At 41.9% G+C, this 18,669-nt stretch overlaps 1 protein-coding gene across 10 annotated transcripts in view; it reads right to left on the reverse strand.

Annotated features, from left to right (window-relative positions):
- Positions 1-18,669, reverse strand: part of PPP6R2 (protein phosphatase 6 regulatory subunit 2) — a 90,477-nt gene that overhangs the window by 59,436 nt on the left and 12,372 nt on the right. For 9 of the 10 annotated variants that reach the window (XR_009223865.1, XM_058568040.1, XM_058568047.1 and 6 more), the window contains exon 2: positions 7,995-8,125. The gene's annotated coding sequence lies outside the window, so the exon portion shown is untranslated. Of the gene's footprint in view, positions 1-1,026; positions 1,151-7,994; positions 8,126-18,669 lie in introns of those variants that run through there. The other variant, XM_058568039.1, reaches the window with a different exon arrangement.

Genomic DNA, 18,669 nt, shown 5'->3' on the forward strand with positions numbered 1-18,669 from the left:
TTCCAAAACATTGGGATTTTGTAGGCCAGTAAACTTTTTTCCTTTTAATTTAGAAAACTAACAGAGGGTAGCCAACTTTTTAATTTTGTCAAGCAAGGAGGAGGGAGAGAGGGAAAGAGAGAAAGAAAAGGAGATACACAGGATGAAAGGAAAAGAAAGGAGAGAATGAACTATCATCTACAATTAGCTTCATTTCAGAAAACAGTGACTCTTTAAATATCAAAACAAGGAAAGCCATAATCTCAGGATTGAGGATAACGTCTCACTTTGAATAAATATAGTTTTAAGAAAAACTCACCTCATTACACTTATTTTGCTCATCTCGCCAATATTACACACCAACATTTGACAACGTCTATTTACATTACCATTGGTAATCGAAATAAAACTAGGTTACTCTGAAAATCGTTAATTTAGATTGACCATTTGCTTCATTAGCTCATATTACTACATTTGCTATGCCATTAAACAAAAAATCTCTGTAAAACAATATTTCTATGCTTCTTGTCAGCTATCCATGCATTTTAAGAAATAATTAAAAATGATCGCATCAGTGGCATCCTTTAAAGAGTTCATTGCAATGGCATTGGTTTGGCTGCAGCTAATTTCACTGTCAAAGGAACTGGTGTAAACTGATTCTAGAACTTTCACTCAGATAATATTGCATACTTCTTTTCCAAACATTTCTCGTATCCCAGGAACTATATGCTACCCTCCACAGAGATGCTAGCATCTTCTTAGTTGGCTCTTGTCCACAAGAAGGCTGTAGTTTTCCTTCCCTAGATGACCCAAAGGCCCACCACTGACAGCATCTTTAAAACAAATAACTGGCTCATGAACTGACTTGTTGACTTGAGATGTCACTGGTTACATCTGGAGTATCAACCTAGCACAAGGATTCCTGTCACATCCTGACAATGCCCTCCAAAGTCTATCTGGAATGCCAATCAAGGTATTACCAACATCTTCTAGACTCTTATCCAACAGCCAAGCAAAAGGAACTTGAAACTCTGTTTCTTTACTTACTTTTTCAGGTCAGCATAACCACCAGACAGAAGGTAGATTCCAAAGAGAAATGCTGCCCATATGATCATATAGTTCCATGAACAGAACCCTTCCAACGAAGAACATTCTGTGGTAGAGACTGTTGCTAAGAGAAAATTAGAATCTGAAATGCATCCTATGACCTGTCTGGCCACAAATCAAATTTTTTGTTTTTTAAAGACTTATGATCAAAGTCCTGGCTCTGCTGTGTGACCTGAGGCCAGTTAAATGACCACTCATGCCTTGGTTTTCTCACCTGTAAACTGGGGACAATGAGCACCCCTGTCTCGTAGAGCTGCTATGCAGATTAACTGAGTTACACCCATAAAGAGCCTAGAACTGGCACATTTTATCCTCAAATATCTTTTTTTTGTGTGTGTGTGAGGAAGATCAGCCCTGAGCTAACATCCTACTCTTTTTTGCTGAGGAAGGCCAGCTCTGAGCTAACATCTATTGCCAATCCTCCTCCTTTCCCGCCCCCCAAAGCCCCTGTAGATAGTTGTATGCCATAGTTGCACATCCTTCTACTTGCTGTATGTGGAACACGGCCTCAGCATGGCCGGACAAGTGGTGCGTCAGTGCGTGCCTGGGATCCGAACCCGGGCCGCCAGTAGCGGAGCGCACGCACTTAACCACTAAGCCACGGGGCCCCCACAAAGATCTTGTCTGCAAAGAAGAGAAGGAAACAGAGACAAGGTCACCTTGCCACAGAGGTCGGGCTCAGTGGTGGCCGGAGCAACATGCACCACTCACAAGAACTGACAGTGCACCTCTCCAAATCCTACCTTCAGTGGATCACACTGGTAGCTTAAATGGGACATGATGGAAATATTTGCACTATGGAAACTGACAAATGCCACAAACCAGGAAGTTTTTCCTACTCTCCCAGAGGGCCAGTTGCTAAACATTTACCAAGAGACCACTGGAATTCTATTTGGCCTGAAAAAGAATGACGATGCGAGTCCATGGAGAGTAATGAATATTTGTACAATCAATCAGAGAACAAACGAGACCATGTCCACACTGGGCACAGTCCACTGAGGGGAAAAAAGACCAAAAAAAAGGCCTAAGTTTACAAAGGGTGTGGTGTGGGAGGAACAGACAAATAAAAATCCAAAATCAGAAGTGAAGAGAAGAAATAACCACAAATATAAAAGTAAATTAAAATGATTATAAAAGAATACCTTACACAAGTCTATGCTAATGCATTCAAAGAAAGTCTGAACCATCTGAAGCCGTCAGAAACACATCGTCTAAGACCCATGCAGATGCAGAACCAGCCTCGCACAACAGGGGCTGGGCTCCACAGGCTACAATGCTCTGAGTGGTCCACCTCGATAACCAGTGTGTGTGCCTGTCCCCAGCACAGACTGTGAGGTCCTTTAGGACAGGGGCTGTCTCTTTCAGCCCCTCGTATCCCAGGGTCATACCTCCAGGCCTGATATGCGGCTGGCATCCTCTGTGGGCTCACCAAATCAACCAGCAAATGAACTTTAAAGAAATCCTTAAAGGATGACTCTTCCTGAGATGTGCAGGGTACAGGGGGAATAGCAGGGCAGGGAGCTGGACAGATATGAGCACAAAGCCTGGGTCCACACCTCCCACCTGGAGGACCCAACAGCTGTGGGAGATTCTACTTGGCCCCCGTTTTCACTCTCCCCTTCTTTAACAGCAATAGAGTTTAGTTGGGTACATGGCCACCCTCCTTAAACCTAACTTTCCCAGCCTCCCTTGCAGCCAGCCTAGTCGTGTGACTGAACTCTGAGCAAAAGGATGGGCGCCGAAGTGACACTGGAACCTCAAGGCCTTACTAAGCTGAGCTCCTTCTGGCCCTTCTGCCTATGGGGAGAAGGCAGGACCCAGAGCAACTCTTCCGCTCCAGAGGGAAAGCCCCAGGTGAGGAAGGCCACTACCGGGCCCACCTGTCCAGGGGGAGAGAGGTACCTCCATCTCCTTTACGCCGCTGTTCTATGTTGCAGCAGCTCAGGCTGCATCTTAATATAATTTGAGCACATTTCTTAATCTCCCTGAGCTCTTGCTTTTTCACCTGTAAAATGACCATATTTTCTTCAAAAGGTTATAGGAGTTAAGTAATACATCTGATAGATGGTAAGTGCTCAACAAATACTTGAATTTATTATAAGCTCAATGACCATTCATTCTCTCTCCTTTCTAAATTAGTTTTAATATTTACCCTCTCAATTCCCAGCGGTGGGAAAAAAACCAGCCCCGTGTGGCTGCTTGTCTTCAACACAGCAAGAAAAGAGAGGGCTAAGAAGGGTGTGTCCTATTTGTTCCCCTGCATGAAGAGGGAGGCCCCGGGAACCCCTGACAGCAAGAAGTGTGGGGCCCTCAAGGGGCAGGCCTGGGCTTGATACTGCCTGGCACTCCCTCCTGACCACCACTTACCAAAGAGAAGCAATCTTGCTCTACTATCATCAGATGCCATTCCTTGATCTGGCGTTGTATATTTGAGAAAATGTGGGCAACTCAAATAAAAACAAAACACACACCAAAAAAACTAAACAAAAGTGCAGTCAATCCTTTCCAGAAACAGCAGAATGAGCACTCCAAAGGGACTCATGATGAAAGGGCATGCTATTAATAATGAGACCAGGACCACAGGCAAAACCCAGGACTGGTGGGCACCCTACCAATACCAAGAACACCAGCATTTCAGGCTTTCAAAACAATGTCTCAAGATCTTATACACATGGAATGAATTCAAATTCTTCAAAAATGTCTTGAGTATTCATGGACTCTTTCATTTTCACATAATTTTAAAGTCAGTTTGTCAATTCCACACTCCCTACCCCCATCCCCCCACACCACCTCTCAGGTTTTTGATTGAGATGATGATGAATTTCTAGATCACTTCGGGGAGAACTGGCATATTTACAACACTGAGTTTTCCAAACCAAAACCAGGGTATATCTGCCCATTTACTCAAGTCTTCTTTAATTTCTCTCAAAATTTATAGTGCTCTCCATAAAGGTTTTGCACATCTTTTATTAGATTTATTCCTAGGTACTTTTTATTTATAATGCTACTATACACACAAGTTTTTAATTGCAATGTGTCTGTTGATGGTATATGATAATTTATTTTTATAAGTTGATTTTATATCCAGCAACTTGCTAAATTACTATTGCTTTGATTAAGTTATTTGTAGATTGTTTTGGACTTTCTATACATACAATCATATCATCAATGAATAATAACAGTTTTGCTTCTTCCATTCAAATTCTTTTATCTTTTTTCCCCCCCTTTTCTAATTTAGTGGGCTGGCTAAAACCTCCACCACAATCCTCAACACACCTGGTCAGAGCAAGCACCCGTCTTCCTTCCACTTTCACAGGGAAAGCTTTCATTATATCGTCAGTATAAAGGGTTGCTAAAAGTTTTTTTATAAGAATAAAGGAAGTTCCACTACTTTCTCCCTACTACTTTGGAAGTTGTACACTTTCTATTTTTATAGTAGTTCCTTAGAACTTGTAAGTTGTACACTTATTAAAATCTACAGTTAATCGATATCTTTACCCAATCCCAGCTATTACACCGACTTTGGAATACTTTACCTCCATTTTTACCTCCTTCTCAATTTATGCTATTGTTTTCATGTATTACATAATTCTAGCTTGATTTTACTCCCTAAGACACTGTTGTTATTATTATTATTATTATTATAAACAATTAATGTACATTTATATTTGCTTTTCATTCTTTCTTGAATATCAGTTCTTCCACTTGGGATCACTTTTTTCCACACATTCTTTACAAGTGTCTTTAGTAAAGGACTGCTAATGACAAACTCAGTTTTTTTCCCCTAAAAACGTCTTTATTTCATCCTCATTCTTGAAAGATATTTTTGCCTGATACAGAATTAGAAATTAGCAATTGTTTACTCTCAGGGCAATGAAGACATTATTCCACTGGCTCTGACTGCCATTGCTGCACTTGGGAAATCAGCTGTTAGTCTGACTATTGTTTAGAGGACAATCTGTCTTATTTCTCTGGTTTAAGATCCCTCTTTGCCTTTGGTGCTCTACAGTTTTACTCTCTTCCAACTAGCTGTAAATTTTCTTTTTATTTATCCTGCTTATGATTCATTTGTCTTCTTGAATCTGCATACTGGTATTTTCATAATTCTTGAAAATCTTTAGGCTTTATCTTTTCAAATAATAAATCTGCCCCCATTCTCTCTTTTCTCCTTATAACACACTGAGTAAACATGTGTTAGACATCCTCCCTCTATCCCATGCTACCTAATCTCTACTCTATATTTGCTATCATTTTCTCTATGCTTCATTCTAGGTAATTTCTCCTGTCCTGTTTTCTGGTTCAATGATTTTCTCTTCACTGTATATAATTTGATATTAAACCCATATGCTGAATTCTTTTTTTTTTTAAAGATTTTATTTATTTATTTATTCCCCCCAAAGCCCCAGTAGATAGTTGTACATCATAGCTGCACATCCTTCTAGTTGCTGTATGTGGGATGCCACCTCAGTATGGCTGGAGAAGCGGTGCGTCGGTGCGCGCCCAGGATCCGAACCCGGGCCGCCAGCAGCGGAGTGCACCCACTTAACCGCTAAGCCACGGGGCCAGCCCAGATATGCTGAATTCTTAATATTGGATATAGTATTCTTTATTTCTAGAAGTTCTATTTGGTTCTTTTACAAATATTACAGATCACCTTTTTTAGTTTCCTACAGGCATTTTTATTTCTTTAAATAATTCTTTAGAAATAAAGAGCATGCTAGTTTTATAGTCTGTTTCTGATAATTCCAAAATCTGAAGGCTTGGAGGCTCTGTTTCCACTGGTTTTTCACACATGGTGCCTTATTTCTTTGTGTGCTTGGTCAATTTTGTCTGTGCAGTAATCAATATACTTAAAAAATAATCTGTGGGGATTTTTTGCATTTTAGGATGAAGGTAACTTCTTCCAGAGAGGTTTTATGTCTGCTTCTGCAGAACGCCTGAAGGCATGACCAAACCATAAAACCTTCAATTAAATTCACACTGGATTTCCCTGAACTACAGGCAATGTGACCTGGGCTCAAATCCTCACAAAGGCTAATGCACAGCCACAAGTTTTCTCCCCTTTTTTACCTGCTACATTCAACCAGGTGGGGGCAGGGATGGAGTGAGGAAGGTATGCTTTTAGCTCACCCTCCTCTGAGGATTCAGCCCTTCAGAGCCCCATTTAATATGGGAAGGCTCTCTTTTAGGCTCTCTACTTTGAGAGGACTATAGATCTTAACTTCTTATCCTACAAGGCCTCTAAATTTCAAGTCCCACTTTGTCCAGATCAGCAAATGCTCTCAAGACAAAGGCAGAATCCATCCTATCATGTTTAAGTAATCTTTCTGGGTTCTTACTTTCTGTTATATTTTGGTCTAGAACTTCCTTGCTATATTGTCAGTTCTCTGATTTTTTTTAATCCAACAATTTTAGTTGTTTTCCATAAGGTAGGGAGTGGGAGGATATAAGGTAGTCCAAATAACCTACCCTAACACTTATCAAAAACATAAGACACTGATGTTTTCCTTGCAAAATATACCTGGATACACAATTCTATACTGAAATTTATATTCTCTCATCACTATGAGGAATTATTCTACTCCCTATTGGCTTCTATTCATATTGAGACATCTGCTGTCAACCTAATAGATGTTCCTTTGTAGGTAATCTATCTTTTATCTCTAGTTTAAGATCTTTTTGTCTTTGGTGCTATACAATTTCAGCATATGAGTGTGGGTTCCTTTTTATTTATATCACTTGGGACATAGTGTGCTTCCCAAATCCATGGATTTATATCTTTTATTAGTTCCAGAAAAGTCAAAGCTATTAATACTTCGAATAATGCCTCTCCTCCATTTTCCCTGTTTTTCCATCCTGGGATTCCAACTGCACATTTACTACACATTTTTCTTCTATCCTCCATTTTCTTTTAATCTAATTCTCCATCTCCCATCTGTCAGTGCTGAATGGTGGATAATTTCTTCAGATATATATTCCAGCTCACTAATTCTGTCCTTAGCCATGGTTAATCTGTTAGATCCACATATACTGAGTTTTTAATTTCAACATTTTCTTTTTTCATTTCTGAAAGTTCCTCCTGGATCATTTTGATACTTTACTTTTCATTACTAACTTTTATTCTATTTTGTATTTCTTCAAACATTTCATACATTATTATATATACTGGATCTGATTATTCAATATCTGCAGGCCTTGGGGCATCTAACTATGCTAACTCTACAGTGGGGGGGGGGTGTGTATGTGTATTCTGATTGTAAATTCAAGTTTGCTTAAACTTAATCTACAGAAATCCTGAGGGTCTACACTGAGTATGCTTTCCTCTGAAGAGGATTTACGTTTTCTTCAGCAAGAAGCAAAGGAGTGCTATCATAATACTTACCGTTCCTTTTTCTTTTCTCTCCTCTTTTGGCCTTTGGAGAGTTATCTTAATTTTTAATGCACCAAAGTGCTCACCAGAAATTATATTTACTGTAATTTATCCAGCAAGTACTTGGATTGCGATGGGAGAGCCTGTTAGAAGCATCTAATACTGCTAGGAGCACAAGCCCACCCTCTCTTTTTCATCTTCTACATGGAGCGTGTGTTCTGGATGGCAACCATAACAGTGTGTGCGCCCTATCTCACGTGTTCCCCCCAGTGAGACAGAGCATATACTTCACTACATGCACATGGCTGTCCCATTTTATTTGGATTACATTTTTGCTCGGAGAGACCAAGTAATTTTTCCACAACACAGCATTTCAAAACCAGACACAGGAGGCTCAAAAAACAACCAAAAGACAATAGACTGCATGCACACTTTCAAAACTAAATTTTTAGCTGTCATCCATCTTTGAACTTCCACTTATACAGTATATTTGCATAAATTACACAATAAAACAGAATCAAAAATGAAATTATGTTACCTTTTGTGGAAACTTCTTGTTTAAATTTTGAATTCAGGCAAAATATTTAAAAAGTTACGGTTTTTTTCTTGGAGTACATGCAACTTTAAGAAAAATTTTTTCATTCAGTGGAAGATTTATAATCTCTTCATCTGAAAAACAAGAGAAAAAAACTTATTTTATCAGACCATTTCATGATTAAGGAACTAAAAACTCCCTTGTCTTTGCTTGTTCTAGAGAGATTGGTACCAATGATATAAACTCACTTTATGTCTGGTTAACTATCTCAGTGGTTGGACTATTACACTAAAGAATTCAATGAAATGAGAAAGATCTCTATGAAGTTGTCCAGTTTCATAACTATACTCTATCACCACCAAGAAACACATATCCCTGGGGGCCAGCCCCGTGGCGTAGTGGTTAAGTCCGGCGTGCTCCACTTTGCAGCCTGGGTTCACAGGTTCAGATGCCAGGTGCAGACCTACACTACTCGTCAAGCCATGCTGTGGCAGCATCCCACATACAAAATAGATGAAGACTGGCACAGATGTTAGCTCAGGGCGAATCTTCCTCAGAAAAAAAAAATATATATTTGTGTAAATACAAAAATACTCGGATGTAACAAAATAAAATCCACAGTGTCTTGGCATTCAATCAAAAAAATTACCAGGCATACAAGGAAGCAGGAATACATGAACCATAATGATGAGAAAAATCAATCAAAACCAACCCAGATATGATACAGATGATAGAATTAGTAGACAAGGACTGTACTCCATGTGTTCAAAAACAGAGAGGAAAGATTAGACATGTTTTAAATAGAGACATGAAAGATAACACAAAGACCCAAATAGAATCATAAAAATACTCTTAATCCAAAAAAAGGCAGAAAAAGAGGAACAGAGAACAAAGAACACACTGTCCTTTTCCTGTGGCCTCTCCACCAGGACACATGAAGTGGGACCACCACACAACACAATCTTGGTTCTTTCCTCACCCCCTCACCGACCCTCCAACCACACCAACACTCACTACTTCCTAAGTACACTGAGCGTCTCTCACCACTATCACTTCCGCACATGGGTCCCCTCTGCCTGGAACACCCCACTTCCCACTGCCCCTACTTGGCAAACTCCTGCCTGCTCTTTAAGTACAAATTCAACTACAACCACATTAGTCAAGCTTTCCTGAGTCCTTCCTCAGTGTTCTCAAGAGTGCTTTTTTTTTTTTTTTTTGTGAGGAAGATCAGCCCTGAGCTAACATCTGATGCCAATCCTCCTCTTTTTGCTGAGAAAGACTGGCCCTGGGCTAACATCCGTGCCCACCTTCCTCTACTTTATATGGGATGCCACCACAGCATGGCTCGACAAGCAGTGTGTCGGTGCACACCCGGGATCCGAACCAGCGAACCCCAGGCCGCCGCAGCAGAGCGCGCGCAATTAACGGCTTGCGCCACCAGGCCGGCCCCTCACAAGAGTCTTTTTAAACCTCTTTTAGAGAACCACAGGATTGTAATAATCTAGTTTAAATATTTTTATTTATTTTAAATTAAGAAATTTTTTAGGGGCCGGCCCCGTGGCATAGCGGTTAAGTGCACGTGCTCCGCTGCTGGCGACCCGGGTTCGGATCCCGGGCGTGCACCGACACACCGCTTGTCAGGCCATGCTGTGGCAGCACTCCATATAAAGTGGAGGAAGATAGGCACAGATGTTAGCTCAGGGCCAGTCTTCCCCAGCAAAAAGAGGAGGATTGGCAACAGATGTTAGCTCAGGGCTGATCTTCCTCACACACACACACAAACACACTAAATGAATAAATAAATAAGTTTTAAAAAAATCCTTTATGAAAAAAAAAAGAAAGAAATTTTTTAAAAACATAGACAGGTCCAGGGGCTGGCCTGGTGGTGTAGTGGTTAGGTTGGCATGCTCGGCTTCAGCAGCCTGGGGTTCGTGGGTTTGGATCCCGGGTACGGACCTACACACTGCTCATCGAGCCATGCTGTGGTGGCAACCCACATCCAAATAGTGGAAGATTGGCACAGATGTTAGCTCAGGGACAATCTTCCTCAAGCAAAAAGAGGACAATTGGCAATAGATGTTAGCTCAGGGCCAATCTTCCTCACCAAAAAAAAAAAATATATATATATATAAAGGACCAGAGAAGAGTATAACAAATATCCATGTATTGAGATTTAATAAATGTTAACATTTGTTCATATGCCTCCTACTTAAAAACAAGTAAAACATTTCTAATACACTGAGGAACCTACAACCCATTCAATTCTCTTCCTTCTGAAAGATAATCATTAACTTGCAATATCCATAATTTCATTTTTACTAAAGTATCCATAGTAACATATTGTTATGAGAATATATTTAAATACTTTTATAACACATACATGTGCTCTCCAAATGCTTTAAGCTCAACTTTATATTTTTGAAAATTATCTATATTGATACAGGTAGTTTTAATTCTTTCATTTTAAACATGGTAGACACTATTCCTTTATATAAAGAGGTGTTTTTTACCCATTTCCCTCTTGAGGTACTTTCAGGGTGTTTCTGATTTATCACTTTTCACAAACAAGGTTGCCCCAAACATTCTGAATATGCATCCTTTGCACACTGTTTTTCCCAGCTTTTATTTGCCTGGAAATGGAATTGCTGGGTCACAAGACAGATACTTTGAAATTTAGCAGCTATTATTCAATTGCTCTCCAAAGTCCTTTACTAAATCAATGCACGCACCCATCTGCTTGTATAGTATTCCTTTTCCCCCAAGCTGTCTACCCTCAGTATGGTCAGACTTTTTCATTTTTGCTATTCTGATGCATGTGAAGCGGAATTCTCATTTTAATTTGCATTTCCATTATGATTATCGAGGCACTCATTCAAGGTCACTCAGCTAACAACCTGGTTAATCTACACTAGCCAGAAGAGAGAATCAGAACTTGAAATGTACACCCTAAATAGTTGAGGCTTCTGTTGTGATCTTGTTTATTAATAAGATTTATGTAATGACTAATTTGCTTTAATTTACAATATAGATGCAACTGTTTCAATATAACAGTTACTACTAACAAAAAAAAACCACTGAATACATTTCAAAACTAATTTCCTCTTCATCACCTGAAGTAATTATTTCCCTTCTGATTATGCCACCAACTTGATGTAGTTAAGTTTGTTTGTTTGTATTTAGGCTCAGTTGGGGGGGACTGCATTTTTGTTACTGTTTTTGATTTAATTTTATTTTTTACTTATGTAAAATATTTCTACGGTTCTGATTCAAAACTGTATAATAGGTGTTCCAGCCCCACAGACCCACTCAACTGAGAGCAGTGGTGCTGAGAGCTGAACAAAGACACTAGATGTTCCACAGTCCTGGGAGGTGTTGGGGTTCCAATCCAGGCAGAACCAAGAACCTTGCAGAGCACCCTTGCATACCCAGCTGGGACCTGCAGAGTAAAATTTACAACCTAAGCAAAGGCCACACCCAAAGACTAAGTTCAAAACCAAAACAGACCCACTCAAACAAAGACTAAAACCAAGCCCGACAAGACCAAAAAGATCCTCCAGTAATTTAACTATCTGCCAGAATGAAACCAGACCATAAACCAGATACCAACATATAATAAAAAATTATTACACATATAAAGCAACAGAAAGGGACCTGCCCCGTGGCTTAGTGGTTGAATGCGCGCGCTCCGCTGCTGGCGGCCCGGGTTCGGATCCCAGGCGCGCACCGACGCACCACTTGTCCGGCCAGGCTGAGGCGGCGTCCCACATAGAGCAACTAGAAGGATGTGCAACTATGACATACAACTATCTGCTGGGGCTTTGGGGGAAAAATAAATAAATAAAATTATTAAAAAAATAAAATAAAATAAAATAAATAAAATAAAATAAAATAAAATAAAAACAGACCCCCAGGGGCCAGCCCAGTGGCGTAGCAGTTAAGTTTGCGGGCTCTGCTTCAGTGGCCCGGGGTTCGCCAGTTCGGATCCTGGGCACAGACCTAAGCACTCATCAAGCCACGCTGAGGCGGTGTCCCACATAGAGCAACTAGAAGGATGTACAACTATGACATAACCTATCTACTAGGGCTTTGGGGAGAAAAAAGGAAAAAAAAAAAAGGAGGAAGAAAAACAGACCCCAATATGTCTCAGATGGCAGAAATAGCAGAAATGGACTTTAAAGCAGCTATAATAAATACATTCAAGGACTTAAAGGAAAACACAGCAATGATGAGTAAAAAGACAGAATCTCAGCAGAGAAATGGAAACTACACAGAAAGACAAATGACTATTCTAGAACTGACAAGTACAATATCTGAAATAAAAATATTTACTGGATTGACTTAAGAAAATACTGGAGACTGAAAAAGAAAGTCAGCGAACCTAAGACAGATCAACAGAAACTATCCAACCTGAAGAGAGAGAAAATGAACAGACCCCAGTGACCTGTGAGACAATATTAAGTGGTCTACCATACCTGTAACTGAAATTCCACAGGAATATGAGAGAACGGGACATAACAATGCATGAAAAAATTACAGCCAAAAATTTCCAAATTTTGTAAAAGAACCTCATAAGAAAGTACCTCACGGGGCCGGCCTGGTGGCGCAAGTGGTTAAGTGTGTGTGCTCCGCTGCAGCAGCCCGGGGTTCGCCGGTTCGGATCCTGAGTGCACACCGACGCACCGCCTGTTAAGCCATGGTGTGGCGGCGTCCCATATAAAGTAGAGGAAGATCGGCACAGATGTTAGTCCAGGGCCAGTCTTCCTCAGCAAAAAAAAAAAAAAAAAAAAAAAAAAAAGAGGAGGATTGGCATCGGATGTTAGCTCAGGGCTGGTCTTCCTCACACACACAAAAAAAAAAAAAAGAAAGAAAGAAAGTACCTCACAAAAGTCTCACCCTTATCCCTGTCCCTTCATCATCTCCCTTCCTCTCAATATAACTATTTTTATTAATTTTCTGGCTTATTGCTTCACTGTAAATATATACTTTTTCTCACATTCCTTCCATCTCTTCTTGTACAAAAGTTAACAAACTACAGATACTACTCTATACCTTGTTTTTTTCATAGAGATCTTCCTTACTCCTTTCTTTTTTTTTAAGTAAACATTTTTACTGACTTTAAATATACTATAGAAAAGTACACAAATCACAAATGAACAGCTTACTGAATTTTCACAAAATAAACTCATCTATGCAACCACCATCAGGGATTACCAGCACCCAGAAGTATCCCTGATGTCCCCAAAAGTGCTAACCATCTCCTGACCTGAACCACATAGCCAACCACGCACACTCCTTATGACAGCTGTACAGTTCTCCACTACGTGGACTTACCCCTAGTGAGGGACACATGGGCTGTTTCTAGCGTTTTGCTATTAAAAATAATTCTGCAATGAACAGCCTTTTGCATAAATCATTTCATATTTTTGTCAGCATATCTTTAAGACAGATTCTCAGATGTGGGATTGCGGGGTCAAACGACAGATACACATACCAGCTTGCAAGACACAGACAAATCCTTCTCCAGAGGTGCTGTACCATTTTGCATTCCTACTGGCAAGAATATAGCCAGTTTCAACACAGCCTGGTCAAAAGAACATACAGTTAAACTGTTGGCAGGGCCAATAGCAGGGGCTATTATAAGAATAAGGATTTTAAGAGACATACAACAAAGTGTGATACTTGGACCATGGCTCAAACAAACCAGCTATAGAAGACAGTTTTTAGGCAACCAGGAAAAGCTGAGATCTGCAGGCGAAATGGCATGATTTCATGATTTCTGGTATTTGCTTTTAAAAACACCAGGAAAAAAAAGATTGAGAGGAGGAAAGATAGGCAAAACAAGATTAGCAAAATGTTGGTAACTGTTGAAGCTGAGTAATGGGTACACAGAGGTTTGTTGTATAACTATCTCTATTTGTGTGTGTGTGTAGGAGGTGTGTGTGTAATTATCCAAGTCAGAAAAGTCTGCCCTCGTGAGCCATTCTAAGAGGCCTGGGGGATCTTTAAAGGGAGATCACCAAATCTAAAAGAAGACAACCATTGCCCCTGCTATGCAGAACAGCCACTGCCAAATGCCCAAAGGTGTGGCTTGCCCTGAATGTGGAAGGCCAGATTCCTCCAGCTTCCTCCACATCTAACCAGTCCCTGGAAATGGGGACATTTGAAGGTTTTCTGGGACAAGTCACCAAAACTGGGTGAGGCTCCTTGGTAAATCAGTCCTAGGAGGATTTTCACAAATCATCACCAGGAAATAGGCAGTGGAGGTGTCAGACAGCAGAGGAATGAAAGAAATGTTACTTCACGATAAGACATGGTCGGTCAGGTTGTCTAATGGTAGAGGACTCAGCTAGGTACTGCGTGGTCACCCAATGGGCAATCACAGCAGGTCCTAAGGATAACTGAGCTGAGCCTCAGAGTCTGATCCTCGAAGAAGGACATCGTCTTTTCCCTAAGAGTGAGGCAGGCAGAGGGTCATGGGCATCCATCCCTAATCACTTTCTGGGCCTGAAAACTTTTCTAGAAGCGAAGGCCCATGGCCAGGAAGTAAAGTAGGACACCTCCATTCCACAGGTGGGGACTCCAGCTACCCAATGAATCTCCAAGCTCGGTCAAAAATAATTTTTAATAACTATTCAGGATCATCTCCACTCTTGCCAACTTTTCCTTGATTCTCACCAGGGGGAATCAGGGTATCTCCGCTTAGACTACAACAACACAATACCACAGACTGGGAGGCTTAAACAATCAGAAATTTATTTCCTCACAGTTCTGGAGGCTGGAAGTCCAAGATTAGGGTGCCAGCATGGTCGGGTTCTGGTGAGAGCCCTCTTCCTGGCTTGTGGATGACCACCTTCTCACTGTGTCCTCACACAGCCTTTCCTCAGTGTGTGCATGTGAAAAGAGAGAGATCTCCCTCTGTCTCTTCTTATAAGGCCACCAGATTAGGATCCCACTTATATGACCTCATTTAACCTTAATTAGCTTCTCTCTTTTTTTTTTTTTTCCTCGAAGAAGATCAGCCCTGAGCTAACATCCATGCCAATCCTCCTCTTTTTGCTGGGAAGACCGGCTCTGAGCTAACATCTGTTGCCAGTCCTCCTCCTTTTTTTTTTCCCCCCAAAGCCCCAGTAGATAGTTGTACGTCATAGCTGCACATCCTTCTAGTTGCTGTATGTGGGACGCCGCCTCAGCATGGCCGGAGAAGCAGTGCGTCAGGGCGTGCCAGGGATCCGAACCTGGGCAGCCAGTAGCGGAGCACGCCCACTTAACCACTAAGCCACGGGGCCAGCCCCCTTAATTAGCTTCTAAAAGCCCATCTCCAAATACAATCACATTGGGGGTTAGGGCTTCAACATATGAATTGGGGGGGGACACAATTCAGTTCATAACAGAAAACACCCAAGAAGGTCTTTCTGTGACGATATCATGAAGAAGGTAAGAGCCAGCCCTGATGGCCTAGCGGTTAAGGTTTGGTGTGCTCCACTTTGGCAGCCCAGGTTCTGTTCCCGGGCACAGAACCACACCACTTGTCTGTTAGTAGCCTTGCTGTGGTGGTGGCTCACACAGAAGAACCAAAAGAACTTACAACTATACACAACTACATACTGGAGCTGGGGAGCGGGGCAGGGCAGGGGACGGACAGGAGGAAGATTGGCAACAGATGTTAGGTTAGGGCAAATCTTCCCTGCAAAAAAAGAAAAAGAAAAAAGGTGACAAGATCAGAAGGTGGAAGCAAGCCAAATGTCCATCAACAGATGAATGTGGTCTATGCATATAGTGGAATTATTATTCAGCCTTAAAAAGAAAGGAAGTTCTGACACACGCTCCAACGTGAATGAACCTTGAGGACGTTATACTAAGTGAAATAAGCTAGTTACAAAAAAGACAAATACTGTATGATTCCAATCATATGAAGTCCCTAGAGTCATCAAATTCATAGAAACAGAAAGTAGAATGGTGGGTGCCAGGGGCTGGGGCAAGGGGATGGAGTCTTAGTGTTTAATGGGACAGAGTTTCAGTTTGGGAAGATGAAAGAGTTCTAGAGATGGATGGTAGGGATTGTCACACAACAATGTAAATATACTTAATGCCACTGACCTGTACATCTAAAAACAGTTAACATAGCAAATTTTATATTATGTATATTTTACCACAACGAAATAAAGAGAAAAGAAAAGAGATGAGACCTTGGGCAAGTCAATTAGCCTCTCTCTGTGCTTCAGTTTCCTCATCTGTAAAAGGCAGATAACACTATCTACCTCATATACTTACAGTGAGAATTAAAAGAAGAAATCAATGTAAAGGTCTTAGAACAACACGATACATGAAAAGCCCTTAATACATGTTAGCTGCTATTATTTTTTATTATTATTAACTTATGGAAGTAACTACCAGAATCAAATAGCTATGAGTTCAAAAATAGTTGCTTCTATGGAATAGGACTAGGGGAGGGAGAGAGCTGCATGTAAGAATAGGTTTTTTAATTAGAAGCCTCATATATTTATTACTTTGTTAACAATTAAAAATTCCTTTCTTAAAAAAATCTATTAGAGAATTATATATAAAAATACATGGAAACAAATTCTAGAGGAAAATATTTTCTCGAAATATAAATAAATAGGACCAAATTGATGGGGAAACCCCACAGAGAAACTGGATCCCAAACAAGTGGCGGTGTAAGTGCTGCAAAGTCAGACTCCTTCCCGGCCTGGCACAACTCCAGGAGCAAAGAGAAGGAGAGGGTCAGCAGGCTGACCAAGCAGCAGCTGCAGACAGCTTGGGCCAGCTGCCTCTCCTCCCTGCAGGTTCCCAGCTCCTGAGGCTGGTAGGTGTCCCCAGGAAGAAGGGCCAAGAAAAAGTGGAGAATCTTCCAGGGGAATGAGCCTTGCATAAGTGTTGTAGTCAGAGAACAGGAAAGCACAGCCTCAGCTAACTTCAGATGCCAGAAAGATGGGAAAGAATTTTTTAAAAAGGAAGCTAGCTCTACTCTGAAGGGAATATCCTAACCATTACACCTCTGGAGCAAGGGCTGTCTTACTGAGGCAATAGGGAAGTGCCCAGTCACCTGATTTCCAGTTCTTCCACCTTCCACCTTCCACCTTCCAGCCCTTCCACATCCTAATGCAAGGGCTACAATTCAAAGGGCTGCAGTGCTGGGCAAGGAATTAGTGGAAGGAAGCGAGCTAGAAGGAGAAGACAGCAGGTGGAGGGAAGGCTGCAGCACAGGCAAGAGCCCATTTGAGGGAGCAGGGACAGGCCCACTCCAGCCACCTACATGGACACAAGGCAAGGGAACACATCTGCCAGTTTCTACAAGAAAAGCCAGAAATCCAGATTTTTTTAAATCCCTAAATCTTCAAATGTTGACAACTAATTTAATTTTTTTAACACTACGTGGACCAACACTGTGAAGGATAAGCAAAACGCATCCTCAGGTCAACAGTGGCTCTGCTAGAGAGCCAGCCTGCCTTCACGTACCCCCCACCAAGACTCCATCCTGCCTTCTGGGAACCGTACGGATAAGATGAGACCCACATATAGAGCATCTACCCTGTACCTGGAGTACAGTGAGAACTCAACAACTGGCAGTTAGCTCAAGTGTTATCATCCCCAAAACAGCCTGCTTATGTGGCTGCACACTCCTGGGGCTTCAAGTTCCCAAGCCAGCATTTCTCCTCCCAGCAGTGGAACTCAGCTGGTCTCCCACCAAAGTCTCAAAAAGGTGACTTCAACACACAGCCCCACCAGACACCTTGAGCAAGAGCTCTATCAGGCGCAAGAGGGCTCTCACCATCTCCTGGTTTTCTCAAGAGCTTCCACCTGGCTGCTTGGTATGCTGAAGAGAAGACTCTACGTGAAAACTGAAAACTTACCATCTGCTCACTGCTAGTAATTGCAGCAACTCGCCCCCAGTTAAGGACAGAGCTGGCCAGCACTGTGAGCCCACACCCTCCTTACCTGTGCTAGGTGTCCCAGCCCTACTGTTCCCTCCTGGAGACAAACACAGACCCCCAAGCAGACAAAGAACCGATCAAGGCAGCAGGCCTGACCAGGGCAGGCGCTCTACGACCTCAAAGGCCCAGGCATGAAGTCCAGCTTCCATCACTGACCAGCTCTGCAATCTTGGGCAAATGCCCAATGCACATGTAATGCAGGTAAAAATGTGACTTAGTGACAGAAAGGTGTCATGACTGCCACCACTGGTCTAGGACAGCAGCCAACACCAGACACCTCCCTGGAGCACAGAGAGGAAAGGAATCAACTACAGGGAACCAGAGACACACCACAGCAAGGCCCAGTCTGCATCTGCCCCACCAAACAGACGACAGACAGTGCTTGGCTGCGTTTGTTCCCAACAATGTCCTCCTGGGAGAACCAGAACCACAAGCAGGCAGGGCAGGGCATACCCTGGGCCAAGACTCTTAAAGGAACAATAACTGGAAACAGGCGGCCAAATAGCATTGCCAAACAGGCAGAAAAAAGCCCCAACCAGGACCAGGGTAGAAACTGGGGCAATGAAGAGAGCTGAGTCCAAACAAGAGCATAAAAGAACTAAGTCAAGGAACTCGGGCTGCAGGGTTACACCTGCCACAAGAAAGAGAAGCCACAAGAGCGGTTTTTACAGAGACCCTACTGTGTGCAGACACTGCGTGAGCCCAGCACAACTCAGTGCAGCAGG

The sequence above is a fragment of the Diceros bicornis genome, chromosome 25 (assembly GCF_020826845.1).
Source record: "Diceros bicornis minor isolate mBicDic1 chromosome 25, mDicBic1.mat.cur, whole genome shotgun sequence".
Classification (NCBI taxonomy): domain Eukaryota; kingdom Metazoa; phylum Chordata; class Mammalia; order Perissodactyla; family Rhinocerotidae; genus Diceros; species Diceros bicornis.